The sequence below is a fragment of the Protopterus annectens genome, chromosome 14.part0 (genome assembly GCF_019279795.1).
Source record: "Protopterus annectens isolate FY-2018-M chromosome 14.part0, PAN1.0, whole genome shotgun sequence".
NCBI lineage: Eukaryota > Metazoa > Chordata > Ceratodontiformes > Protopteridae > Protopterus > Protopterus annectens.
The window spans coordinates 606,858,745-606,873,135 of NC_056748.1; positions in this window are offsets into that span (position 1 = coordinate 606,858,745).

A 14,391-nucleotide genomic window follows, 5' to 3' on the forward strand; every position below is an offset into this window, starting at 1 on the left:
ATTTTCTCCAAAAATTCCTAAGTAAACAATAGCTAACTGTACTGGGAAAATAAAGTTAAGAAGGTAATTAAAAAAGCTCAGGTACCTTTTCACTTTAGTTTTCAACAGTACAGTTACATTGTGTTTATGAACTTAGTTCCACTTCTAGATGACATTGAATATAATGCAACAGTATAGCTACCGCCTCAGGGAGCGCTCGGATGTAAGCTTAAATGCACCCTGTGGCGGTACTCTGGGTTAGTGAATTAAAGCTGTATGCTGCTTTGACAACATTATTTAATTTTGTTAATTCATTTTCCATTTACCTGCCCAGTCCAGTTTAGGGTGAAGGGGAAGCCAGATCCCTATCCTGACACTCAATGGTTTCCCAAGGCAGAAAAATAAAAATAAATGGGATGCAAATCTAATGCAGGCTGCAAGCACTCATTCAGCCACACACAGTACATATACCCGTGGGCAAATTGAAGGACCACCAATTTATCCATAGCATGCTCTTAGGATGGGGACAAGCATGGCATTTAAGACATTAGTGACTAATACACCACTCTGTGAACACTTATCTGGAATTCCTGTGAGTTGTACTAAAAGATTATTATTGCAGTGTCGTAGAGATCTCCCCGTAAGATGCAGCATTTTATATGCATATGTATGTGTGTGTGCGTGAGTGTGCATGTGCTTATATAGATAGATAGCAATATATCACGTTATCAAAATCTTACTAGATTGAATCACTAAAGGTCGACCTCTAGTGATCGATGTAGTAAACCATCGAATAACCTTAAAAAACAAAAAGACAAAAATAAAAACTGACTAGCGTAGGCAGGGGGGCAAGCCACCCAGCACCCCCCACACCCCCCTACTTAAATATTCCAACTCCGAGACCGCACTACATTGAGGTAAATGGGAATTTCCCCCTATGGAGATTTCCGTTTACCTGCACAATGTTCTGCGCTTTCGATGTTGTGGTGCCGACAATATCCGCTTCGATATTGTCCGCTTTCGACATCGTGAAGTAGAACTGATAGCTACATGTATAGCTATATACATACATACATGCATATATACTAAGCAGCAGGGGGTTCTTCTTACAAATTTTGGATATTTTATAAAATGATACTCTTGTGATCACACTTTTATCAATCACAAATGTGCTGCATCTCTACTGTGGATCCCTTTGAGTTACTGGAGGAAGGTAGAGCCTTGGGTAAACACAGGAAGACGAGTATGCAGACTCTGCACAGAAGCTGTTCCAGCCAAGAACCAAACTTCAGAGCATCTTAGATGTTCATATAGAAAGAAAAGCAGTGACATTGCTCTTTTCTCCCAAACACAGATTAGCCAAATCTACCTCCCCTAGCTATTGTTAACTAATAAGTCTACAGACGAAGTATCTAGTTGTCTGGCTGCATAACTCTCAACATCTCAAAGCAAGAATTCTGGTCAAAGCCAAAAATAATGGGGGGACAAAGGCCCAAAATCTGGGACAGCTTTTGTATATTGCTCTAATAAACACAGAAAGGTGGTAGAATAAGAAATTTTGCATTAGCTTGTCTCTTCTGAAAGATTATATTTATTTATTTATTTATATATTTATTTGACATTTGTTTAGACCAACTGGCTCAACAGAACCCATTTTCAGTGGAGGCACATGGAGAAAATTCAAACATAGCATTCATATCTTACAGTATCATCACATAGGTTCAAAATTAAGACAAACATAAATGTAGACATATGTAGCAATTCAAAAACATAGCACTCATATTTTACAGTACCATCACATAGGATTGAATGAAGAACAAAAACATATATATCAATTTAAGAGTACGGATGAATGGCCATTCAAAAAAAACCAAGCTGGTATCATTTCATTACAGACAGTATAATGATGTACAATAAAAACAGTGTATAATGATGTACAATAAAAACAGTGAAAGTACAAGTAAAAACAGTAGAAGTACAGAAGTAGAGCAAAGAGGGGGATGCGAAGATGATGTAGAAGTGAGATTACCCAGGAGTAGAGCAGGTGCACAGCCATGTATTGTGTAGATATCATTTTAACTAAGCCTTGAAGGCTGGTAGGCTGGGAATTGATCTAGCAGGTAGGGGGAGAGAATTTTTTTAGAAGGTTTAGAGATTATCAACTTTTTGTCCTCCAGTCTTAGGGTTCTGATTGGTTAGTAGGATTTGATTAAGTTGCCTAGTGCTCGGTAGACAGAGGGCTTGTAGATTAAGTTGTGCAGTGTTAATAGATGGACATAGTGGAGTTTGTTGGCGAGTTCAAGCCAATTAGTTCTTGTAGAGATCTACAGTGATGTGTATGGTATTTAGAGTTGGTGGCAAACTTTGCCACTTTGTTATAGCACTGCTCCAGTTTGGACTTAATGGAAATCTGTAAGTTGGTAAGAATAGTGGCACCATAGAATAAAGAGAGGACCAGGAAAGTTTTAGGCAGTGTGAATTTTAGTTGAGGTGCTTAGGAAGTGTTTATTTCTGTAGAGAAGTCATAATTTCTGGTGAGTTTTCTTTATATTGGGCTGGATGTGGAGGTTGAATTTCAGTTGATTGTCAGTAATGACTCAAAGCAGTTTGGTGTGCTGTACTATTTAAGTACTTGTACTGTATGTTGAGTATATTTTGAACTGATCTGCATCAGAAGTGGGATTTATGTGGATGAAAGAGGATGAGTTTGGCTTTCCTGGGGTTAAGGAAAAGTTGAGCAATCATAAGCCAGGTTTCAATAGCAGTAAAAGACGTTTGTGTGTTGGAGCGTAGTTTGGGGAGTTTGCGAGAGGTGCAAAGAACAGTGGAATCATCTGCGTATTGAATGACAGTTCCAGGAGATGAGGAAGCATGTAAGTTATTTGTGAATATATTAAACAGTAGGGGCCTAGGATGGAGCCTTATGGGACTTCTGTAAGGTTATAGTGAAAGGGGGAAAGTTCATTTGTCCATTTTACTGCTTGTTTACAATCATGTAAGTAACTTTGAAACCACTGTACTGTGGTATGGGAAAAGTCTAAGTTAGAGTATGTGTCCAAAAGTAAGGGGTGAGAAACCATGTCGAAGGCTTTAGATAGGTCCAGGAATACTGCAGATGCATACTTAACGACATGAAGTCTGAAACTCAAATGTATGTTATTTTAGTGACTTCAGTCATCAATGATTTGCCAGAAACCACAAATTTTATGAGGAACAAACCAAAAGTAACAGGCAAAAATGTGGACATTATGTGACTTTCTGGACATTTGAGAGGTAGGCACCACACTTTCCCTCAATATGTGTGTTGAAAAAGAATGCATAATACTCAGTCAACTTAAATTGCATTATAAAATTTCATATCATCAGTCTTTTAGGTGGAGGTTGTAATGTTAACTGCAAAAAATGCTTAACTTTAAAACTAGAGTTTACCCTTCCCCTTAAACTGCTTTCCTTCCCACATAATAGTAATTTACAAAAGAAACTTGTGAAAATCGGTAGATTTTTAATACTGGCAGGCTCTAGACAGAACCATTGTTGTTGTATCTATCAAATTCCAGCTAGACAGGCACAACTGACAAAGTTGATATAAAGGATTTGCTGTAAATCACTTCATAAAAATTCATGTCTAATCCTAGCACTAACTAAAAACAAGTACTCCCCACCCTCTATATTTTCAAAATGCCAACTTCCTTATTCTGAAAGCCTTCAAAAAAATACGTCACTAAAAATAGTCCTTCCCGTCCAGATTTTTGTTTCCTGACATTTTAACAAAATTTTCCAAGTCCCTAATTTTAAATTTCAGTTACTGGATTGCTCAGGACATGAATCCATTTGAAAATGGCTACCATCCGGTAAGGTAATACAACCTTGTCCATTGGTATGTTACCTGTCACAAATGCCACTAACTTGTTCATATTTTACTGTTATCCATACAAAATAGCATGTTAGACTTGCCCCCCCCAAAAAAAAAAGTATACATTATAAGACCTCATTCTTAACACGTGTCTAAATTAAATAGCTAGCTCAAGTAATAACACTTTCATATTCCAAGGGTTTGCCCCAGTACACTGTTTACTAATACATTTATCAGAATTTACAGGTTTCACTCGTATTGCTATAACTGTACCTGTAAAGTCACTCTTGGCCTTCATCTGTTTCAGACCTTCTTGCTCTAGCATAGTATTCTGTAATTTTCACCAGGACAAATGTAGTAACTGTATACAATTGGATGCTTCTGCTGTTCAGTGCTGTCCTCATTATTCATTATAGTGAGAACTTTAAAACCATAAATCTAGATTCAATTTGTGTCATACTAATAAGCTTTTTTTTCAGTTTTGTGTATGACTTATGAAATCTGATTCTCATCAATAAATCACTTTTAGCCTGAACAGCCTGTGTCAAACAATATCAAACAGCACCTTCCAAGGCAATGCCAGAAGTATTGGGATTTCTGTAAGATTGCAGGCTTCAACAAAATACATAATAATACTGGTGCAGATGTCTCCTATGTAAATTGTAGTGCCTCCAACAGAAATCTCCCTGGGATACGATCAGTGTAGCTGAAAGCTGGGTCATAAAACTATAATCTAGGCTTCTACCTCTGTCCATATGCAAAAACAAAAATAAAAAACACTGGCATGCGAAACGCGATCCATGCTATAGTAAAATGAAGTGCTTGCAATACACTGGTAAAACAGATCTTCATCAGAAATTGTATGTTATTTCCTGTTTAAATATCCCAGTTAATAAAAAAAAAAAAAAAAAAACAACCAAATCAAGTTCATTAATACTTTTCACTTCTAAAATGAAATTAGTTGTGAAAAACTTTTTCATAGGTTCATAGGTTGGTACTAGGCTATCGGCCCTAGGGGCCTATACATGCCTAACCATAACAATTCCCTGGCTATTTCTTCCCACATTATTTACTTCCCTGGACCCCTATCTGGCAGGATGACTGAAGTGATCCCCGGGATGAATTTCCTTTCTCCCATCCAATCATCAAGGTTCCTTCTGAAGAGGGCCAAAGAGGCACGCTTGACATGTATGGGCAGTCTATTCTAGAGTGGTGAGTCTCTGAGTCAGGAGCCTATCCCTTCAGCATGTTTTGTTTATTGTGATGACAAGGTTTAGATCCCTGGAGCGTGTGTCTTTGAGGGATTGGGATTTCTTTAAGTGTAGCATGTAAAACAGCTCTGGGTTTGACATGGCCTTGTATGTTAAGCAGAGATTGCCTCTGAGTAGATGATATGGGACAGAGTGGAGTTTTTTAAGGCAGTCCATGTAGGGCATCTGCTTTAGGCCTGTGATTCTTTTATTGAGGTATTTCTGCAGCCTTTACAGTTGTTGCAGATGTCTTGAGAGGTACTAATGAGGGATGAGTACAGTGGGACAATGACCTCCTTTTTTGGGATGAAAAGCCCTTAGTGATGAGGTGTGTCACATAGAAGGATTTCCTGGCTGTTGTGGCGATGTGGTTATCGAAGGTGAGACCACTGTCCACCTGTGTCCCTAAGTCTCTCATCAGTGGGAGGTTGGTATAATGGTTAAGGTGCTTACCTTATAGACACAAGGTGCAGGGTTTGATTCTTACATAGGGTAATTGGCTAGGCTTAAAATGGCCCACAAGGGCAGTTAGCCTAGTACTACTAATCTATGAACCTATGAACCTATCACAATTTTGGTGTTTAGTGTACTGCCACATATGCGGTAATTCATCTGACATGTTTTTCCCCCAAAGGGGATAACTATACATTTCTTGGCATTGAGCATGAGCCCATGGCTCTGGCACCAAGCATCTGTTTCTGTAAGGCCCTTTTGTAGAGTATCCACATCATTTGGGGATTCAGTAATGGCTCCCAGTTTGCAGTCATCTGCAAACTTTGTTATCCAGAGTCCCTTAGTGCTGGCCTGTACTTCAGAGAAGTAGATGCCAAACAAGAGCGGTCCCAGGACTGAATCCTGAGATATTCCACTTGTCAGTTGTCTGGAGCTGGATTTGGAGTTGGCTACTTTTATAGTGTGGGTTCTGTCAGTAAGCCAGTTGGCAACCCATCAAGTGACGTAGGGATTAATGCCCAGCTTAGTAAGTCTACCTATGATTCCAGAGTGGGGGATGGTGTCAAAGCCCTTGCCAAGGTCCAGATAGGCTGTGTGGACTGCCTTACCCTCGTCCATGGCTCTGGAGACTGATTCAAAGAAGTCAATCAGGTTCAGGAGACAAGATAGGCCCTTCACGAACCCAAACTGGGTGGGGTCCAGTGTTTGAAGGTTACCAATGTCTTTGTTTATAAGTTCCATGATAATACGTTCCAGGGTCTTGCAGATCAGGCTCATCAGACTGAATGCGCGGTAGTTCCCAGGATCCAAGGTGGATCCTCCTTGTGAAGTGGGAGTGTTCATTTGATAAATTAATGTTTTCAGCTAAATTTTGTAGTTAAATTAAAATATATAATATAAAATGGGAATATAAGTTTTGTAAATTAATGTGTTATAAGGATGCTAAGTGATTAAAACAATTCTAAATATAACAAGCCCTAAATATTACTAAGGAATATATTTTATAAAATACTTAAATATAAAATGCTGATTATTAAACATTAAATATTAAATGCAATAAAAGACAGCAGCAAGCTGGATAAATGGTTCACTAAATCCAAACGTATAGAGAGTTATGACAAAAAATAGTACTGTGAACCAAATTACAGCAACATCTATATGCATATGTAGCTATTAAACACAAAACTGTCCAAAGTATTCAAAATAATGCAAGTTTATTGTGAGCGCTATTATTAAATTTAAATGTTGAACATAAATTGACTATAGCTTCTCTGCTTGTAATGAAAGATTACTGCTGAAAGATTAGTTTATACCTGGTAACTTTGTATCATGCAATTCAATTTGCCAAAATAGTTCTCTGTACTCAAGGTAAGATTCCCAATTTACTCCTCATTTTGAAAAACACAATTTTTTTAAGAGCTTTGATATTATTTGGCATGTTTGCAAAGGGTGTTGGCTTTATCATCTTTTTAATAGCATAATTATACTGATATAGTCTTGTTTTTAGGCTTTGTTCTGTCTTACCAATATGAAATGTAGGACAGGAAAGACAAATAGCTACACATACCAGCCCCTTTGTACAACAGTCAAAACTTCCATTTGGAACAGTGATTCTGGGGTAAGTACCTATAACGATAATTGGACTGTCCTATACAAGCCTACATTGTGAACATGCACACATTTGTTCATGTCATTTATTTTATTAGTATTATATAATACTTTGGCACAACCACTTTCAAAGTGGGACTTCAAATTATTTCCTTTTTTGTGTATGAATTTAGGGTCAGCACCCAAAGTGTTAATTAGCCCAAATGACTCGAATACCCCTTGTCAACTTTTCTTCGACAGCCCTGTCACTTCTTCACTAATGGTATTGTAAGTCAGTTGCATAGCATTAATAAAATCCTTATTGACATGTTTATTTCCACATATACTTTTAGGAAACTTAATGATTGAAAAACAATGACTCTCCCAGAATGACAAGATGGTAAAACCAAACCAACAAGATAAATCCGCCAAAGCTATCAACCAAAGTCTAATAAATAAAGCCACAGGATTAGCATTAAAAATATTTATTCTGGATTCAATGATGGCTACCATTCTGTAAACACTGCTGACCTGCAGCTCCTTAATAAACCTGAGAAAAATCTGTAACCTGAGTCGATACCAAGAGGTTTGAACATCAAATTAAAGTAAAAAAAGATGCATCTACACACTTGATTAATCTATAACCAGGAAAAAAAGTGGAAATCTTTATCTATCAGGATTCCAAGTGATTAGCTAGCTCTGAAGAGAGAAATAAACAAAGGACTGTCTGCATTCTTCATTTTACCTGTCAGCTTGGGGAAAGGAAAATGTCACAAGAAGGAAAAAGCATGGAAACAACTACTACCAAAACAAAGCTGTCAGAATTACAGTCACCAGTAAAGGATGGGAGTGCGAAAAAACAAGGAATCACTAGACAGCAGGAACAACAGAAACCAGAGACTAGATCTAAAACTGATCAGCCACTGAACATGGACGATATCAAACATGCTTTATTGCCTATACAAGAAGCTTTAAAGGACCTGACTACTCAAATACAAACTTTTGCAGTTTCATGTAATCAGTTGCTGCAGAGAATGGACAAAACAGAGGCTAGAATTTCAGAAACCGAGGACAAAATAGACTTGCTGGAGAAGAAAACAAAGGTACATGATGTGGAGTTACAAGCCATGCAAAGCAAACTTACTGATTTAGAAGCGAGGTCTAAGAGAAATAATATTATTATTAGAGGAATCCCTGAAAACATTCAGTATGCAGAGCTAATACCAACTATAACACAAATACTTGAAGTTTTGTTAAATGATGCTGATGGAGTGAAACAAATTGTTATCGAAAGGGCACACAGAGCACTGAGAGAGGTACAAGCTTTTAATATGCCTAGACCTGTATATGCTAAGATATTGAACTTTCAAGATGTTAGCAAAATACTTTTTACTGCAAAAAAGAATGGTGGCTTTGTTATGTGGAAAAATAATAAAATATCTCTGGCTCAGGATTTACCACTGCAAGTAAGGCAAGCTAGGCAGTCTTTATCTGCATACTGTAAATTTCTGATTGACAAGCAAATTAAATTCCAGATGAAATATCCTAATGTGCTTACATTTATGGTGGATGGGATTAAATACTCTGTTTCTACTAAAAACGAGGCAAAGGGAGTGTTTCTGAAGGTTTTTAAAGTTTTACCTGCATCAGAGGGCTGAAAGAAACTTCCGTTGAGACTGGCATGCTCCTGAGGTCAGATCCAGTATCTACTATACTTCGAGGCTTAGGTAATCCTTTGTTCCCTGCTTAAGTCGTTCAGGCCTCTGTAAAAACAATAAAACTGTTTGTGATAATCCGAGGGTCTGCTGGCAGTTTTCCAAATTTTTATGACCTCTATGAACTTTTTTCGTCGAGTGGTAAACAGGAAATCCCTTGAATGCAGCGGAGAGTGTGGATTTCGATGTAACACTTCCTGTGGTCCGGCTGTGAAAGCGGTCCCCTGTCACGAGTATTACTGATGGTTTCCTGGTTTGAGAAGCTGAAAAGAACTGATATAATGTGTTAATTTTTTTTTAACAAGTAAATAACATTAGAATATGTACGTAAAGCATATAATAACATCTGTTTTTCCTGTTTTTCCTTATGCTTATAGTTTTGAACCAAATTATATTTTTACAATATCTGCAGTGGGTGCAAGGTATAGCACTATATATATATGAATATAAATAGGTAAATACTGGCTATTGGGTGGTGTTAATCAGACAACTAATGTCAGTATAGTTAGGAACTAAAGCATGCAATTGCAACTTTGATAATTGGTAGTTGCAGGCACTGTGTATGGTACAGAATTATAATGTGGGATGCATCTATTTTTTTGCTGCCTGTTTTTTTTTTTTTTGTTTTCTTTTTTCTTTTTTTTCTTTCTTTCTCTCTCTCAATAAAAGTGGTATATAAATAATGATTGTAACAAAAGAGGTATTTGGGGTAAGTATAAGTAGCTAGTTAATATATTAAAAATGTTTTTCTTTAAATGGTAATACTAACTTACAATAAAGATTTGCTTAATTAATAGTTGGAACATAAGCTGTAGAGCAATAGCAGTGTTTGTTAGGGAATGTTTAATTTAGACTTTGTAGTAGCTAAGTTAGAATATATAGGTTGTAAGTTTAGGAAATGTTTTAAGTTTTATTACATGAAGCTTTTAAATATGTTTGTGTTTTTAACCTTGTTCATGTTTTTTCACATTCAGACCTGTATAAGTCCTGGTCCAGGGGTAAAGTGGGTAGGCACTGGCTGGGGACGGGATGTAGGAAGTGCTTCCAGATTATGTTTAGTATGCAGTTAATACATATCCATTGGATAATTTCCCTTTTATATTATTATTGGATAATTAGACCTGTCAATGTGGGAATTAGACTCATGGAACGTTAAAGGGCTCCAGAACTTGAAGAAGAGGAAGCTGTTACTACACATACTGCTACAGGACAAAGCACTGTTTGCATTTTTACAAGAAACACACTTGTTAAATGATCAGTGGGATGATATTAGGAAAAAAACTGGATTAGAGCGGTAGTGGCATCAGAAGGTAAGACAAACAGTGCTGGAGTAGCTATTATTATTAAAACTCAATACAAAGACAAGATTTTAGACTCTAAAGTGGATCAAAATGGGCGATGGTGTTATGTTATTTTATTGGATAATGCGTTTGATTAACCTCTTTTACTTTTGAATATATATGCACCATGTAATGACCAACAAAGTTTCATAACATCACTATATCCAATCTTAACACAGTATGATGGTTATTATTTTATTGTGGGTGGGGATTGGAATACCTATCAAAATCCAAAGTTGGATAGGTCTTGTCCACAAAGAGCATTTAATAAGCAGGCCGGGATAGCATTAAATGACTTCAAGGAAGATTTTCAATTATATGACCCCTTTTGTTATGCACATAATATTAATAATGCAATTAAGTATTCCTTCTATTCACCATGCCACAGAACATGGTCTAGGATAGATTTTTTCTTGATATCCAAAGCATTAATTAATTTGGAACCAGTAGTGGTTATACATACTCGATATCTATCGGATCACTCAAGAATTTCGTTAAGGTTTTCTAAGGATTTAAAAGATACAAGAATCCATAGAGGTTACAATTGGTCACTTAATCCAAATCTGTTAAATAAAAAGGATATAATAGATGGAATTGTAAAATATTTGAAAGATTTTACAGGATGAAGCTTCAGGAACATACTCCTGATATTGAATGGGCAGCAGTTAAATCTCAAATTAAAGGATTTCTTTTGCAAAAAGCCTCATATTATAAGAAAAGGCAAAACATTGATATTCAAAAACTAGAAACAAAAGTGAAGCTACTCGAGAAAGAACTGATTCAGAATTTTAATGCTCAAACAGAGAAGGAAATGTTGAAATGTCAAAGGGATCTCTTCTTGCTGCATAATAGTAGAGTAACACTTCAGGAGCATAGGTGTTTAGTGAAAATTTTCAATAAGGTTCAAATACCGTCAAAAGCATTGGCAAGGATTATAAATCAATCGAAAACAACTGTACATATTTCGGAAATACAATGCAATGACACAGTGTATTCTAAAACTGAGGATATTATTGATATTTTCAAAAAAATCTATACCAAGGTTTATGAGGGTCAAATTGATAGGTCTATACATAAACAGAATAAAAGATTCTTGCAAAAAATTAATTTTCCAAAATTAGAAGAGAGTCTGCAAGGTGATCTGATTAAACCTATATCTTCAGAGGAAATAGTATATGTAATTGAACATATGAAAGTACATAAGTCACCAAGTCCTGATGGTTTGACAGTTGAATTTTATAAAGAGTTTGCTGATAGTTTTGGTAAAATATTGTCCCATGTATTTAACTACATAATCAGGAATAAAATTAGTGACCCCCACCTTAATGCGTCAAAAACAATCTTTATACATAAAGCTAATTCAGACCCCCAAAGCCCGGATAATTACAGGCCAATCGCATTAATAAATGTGGATATGAAAATTCTAACTACCATTATAGCATGTAGATTAAAAAAGATTATGATCCATTTAATTTCTAAGGAACAGGCTGGATTTATGGCAACTAGACAAACTAGTGATAATACACTTACACTACATAATATGATGATGTATGCTAAACAAAACAACTCTAATATTTATGCCCTTATAATAGAGTCTCAGAAAGCATTTGATAGAGTGGATATAAACTTTTTGTTTGATGTGTTGCCTTATTTCAATATGCCACAGGAATTTATTCAGATACTACAAATATTATATAGTAATCCGTATACTACGTTATATATTAATAAGAGTTATTCTAAAAGAATACAGATTAAAAATGGTACACGGCAGGGTTGCCCTTTGTCCCCCTTATTGTTTAACCTTTATTTAGAACCTCTATTTTTATATATTAAGCAAAATTTGTATCATAATGCACCAATACTTTATAGGAATAAATTAGTAATGTCAGCATTTACTGATGATCTTATTATTTATTGTACAACCCCAACTTCTGATAGTGAAAATATATTAAATGTTATAAACGAATTTTCAGAAGTCTCTAATTACAAAATTAATTTGGAGAAAACTAGTATTTTCCCGTTAAGAACCCTTAAACCTTTCTCATTAATGTCCCTGGTGGGGAAGATATCATGTAAAGAAAATATCAAATATTTGGGTATTAGCTTCTCTACGGATAATAAGGACTTTTATAGTAATAATATTAAATGAGTATGGGAACTAATAGTAGCTGATTGTGGCAAAGGGAGGAATTTAAGACTACCGGTATTAGCAAAAGTATCAACAGTGAAAATGAATATATTACCACGAATGTTGTATATCTTTAGGTCTGCTCAAGTATCAATTACAAAGACAGTTTTTAAACAAATTCATAAAGATCTAGCTAAATTTATTTGGGAGCCAAAGAAAACTAGAATATCGTATGAGAAATTAATGACCCCGAAGAGTAGAGGAGGACTTGAGTTACCGAATTTTGAAGTATACTATTTAATTGTGAATGCCAACAGGTGTTTAAGAATTGCTAATTACGAAGTAATTAGTACAAAGTGGATACCAACTTGGGTGGTCTTGAATTACAAGCATATTCTACATCGGAACATAAATCCTAAAGCTTTACCCTTTTTGGATAAAAGTAGTTTGATAAAGTATGGGATTATGGACCACTTAAAAACATATGTGTCATCTTTGCAAAATTTATTCCAATCAGTAGACTTGTTGCAATATATGATGGTTTTTCAGCCTTTCCATAGGAATCCCAATTTTAAACTAAATAATCAGTTGATTGATCTCAGTAAATTCCCATTAATAGTTAATATGACTCTGATTGATGTTTTTAATAAATTTCATTTATCGGCTTCACAAGTTAGGCAGGAATTGAATCTTCCTAAGAGTTATGTGGTTGTCATGAGACAAATCAGAGAACTTGCTCTGAGTCATTTTGAAAACTTTAAACCGGTAGTCGGAATTGTGGATAAATGCTCTGAATTGTGGCAGGCTCTCCAACAGGAGGTCAAATATATAACAACAACAAATAAATTAATTAAAGATTTAAAATTCCAGGATAAAATTCTGTTGTCAGGGTATTGGGTAAACAAAATGACAGTAGCAGATAATCAGGTATTAAAAGCAATTGATTTAACAATAAAATCGGTCTCTTTTCAAAAGTTGATGTATACGCAGTTGATGATTTGGAATAATGCTTATTATACTTGTCTGAGGTTACATAAATTTAATCCTAGGAATTCTCCAACTTGTCCATATTGCACAAATCAAACGGCGGATCTTCTTCATATGTTCTGGAGCTGCAAGTGTATATATAAACTTTGGAACTCTCTTAGAACACAACTACAAAAGATAGGTTATCAAAGTTCAATGTTATCATGGGAACTTATGATTCTACATGTTCCTCCAAGAGAGCTCTCTAGGTCACAAACTATAATATGTATGAATATTTTTTTGCTGATGAAGTTATATATAGCTACAAATTGGTTAGAACCAGACAAGACATCATGGGATAATTTCAAGCTTGTGGCTATAAAGCATATATTAGCACATAAATTACTCCTGAAGCAAAGTAACAAAAATATTAATAATCCGAAAATATGGGAAAAGGTTTTTAACATTATATTAGCATAATACTGCTATTAGGAATATACTAAAGTTTGGATGTATATGTGGAGGAAACAATGTTTTGAAAACATGTATGATATGTATGGACGCAAAGCACTTCTACAAATGTTTTGGCTTTGCTTTTCTTCCCTGGTGTCTTTTTTTTTTTTGGAATAATGACGATTTTTATATGGAAGCATTTCATGAAGATATTGTATATAGTTTTGATAGTAATAGTAGTGAATTATGTGTGTGATTTTATTGTATTTTGAAAATATATATCAATAAAAATTTATTATGAAAAAAAAAAATATTTATTCTTCATTTTTGTCTAAAAGACTTCCTCAGAACCAACATCAGTAATCAAACCATACATTTTATATCATTTCAGTTATGTATATTACACACCTTGGTAACATAATAAATGATCCAATTATAAAGGCTTGAATATACTGAAATAATACACTGAACATTCCTAAAACGGCATGGACTGAAAAAGATACTACAAAAAAGGTACTATAAAAAATATTAGACATGTTTACTATCTTTCAACCTTTTACCTCCCAGAAAACATTTCACATTTATAGAATCATTTATACCTGGGGGGGGTCTGTCGGCATGCAACTCTTCTTGCCATAATGTTTCCCTTTGTTCTACTTTGGCCTTA